The sequence below is a fragment of the Trypanosoma cruzi genome, assembly GCF_000209065.1.
Source record: "Trypanosoma cruzi strain CL Brener chromosome Unknown tcruzi_1047053461289, whole genome shotgun sequence".
Taxonomy (NCBI): Eukaryota; Euglenozoa; class Kinetoplastea; order Trypanosomatida; family Trypanosomatidae; genus Trypanosoma; species Trypanosoma cruzi.
In genome coordinates this window covers 1-650 of record NW_891663.1, presented here as the reverse complement: position 1 = coordinate 650, position 650 = coordinate 1, and the positions used below count along the sequence as shown (strand labels likewise).

The 650-nt window shown below is 60.0% G+C and overlaps 1 non-coding gene across 1 annotated transcript; it reads left to right on the top strand.

The window, feature by feature from the left end:
- The first annotated feature begins 478 nt into the window (after positions 1–478).
- On the top strand, positions 479–588 carry Tc00.1047053461289.10. The gene has a single exon (XR_008254657.1). It is a non-coding gene; the product is annotated as a 5S ribosomal RNA (M5) (ribosomal RNA).
- Positions 589–650: the final 62 nt, after the last annotated feature.

The following is a 650-nucleotide window of genomic DNA, read 5'->3' as shown; positions in this document are numbered from 1 at the left end:
TGATTTTTCTACCTGATGATGCCGGCCACCTCAACCTAGTGCCAGGGTCTTGCGGTCTTCGCGAGAAGGAAAATAAGCATCTAGCGCCTTTCCTCGGAGTGCGTGGATGTGGTGCACTCGGCCAAGTATGGTCGTACCCGGCGACGCGCCACGCGATGCGCAGCCGCCCGCCCGCCGGCGACAGGCAAGCCACGGAAGAGCCGCGGGAGATGATGAAAATAGAAAAAAAAACGGTAGGAAAAAAGGCAAGAACAAATTTAAAAATGAAGCTCCGCAGGCCCTTTTCCGGATTTTGCCATGAAGCCTCCGGACGCCTCGCTTCCCCACATGTGGCGCGGAAACTGCGTCAGTAATTTTTCTTTTTTGCTGCGGCGCCCGCGCGCTCGGAGAGCCCACCCACCGCCCGCCCCGGCGCGGTGAAGAAGCGACTGGCGGCGCGCGGTGGCGGAAAAAAAAAAAAATAGTGGGAAGGGTACGGCACCCCGGGTTCCAGCGCCATCACTGATCGCCGTACTAACGAGGCCTGTGGCCGCTTAACTTCACAAATCGGACGGGATGTGGTGCACTCGGCCAAGTATGGTCGTACCCGGCGACGCGCCACGCGATGCGCAGCCGCCCGCCCGCAGAAGACAGGCAAGCCACGGAAGAGC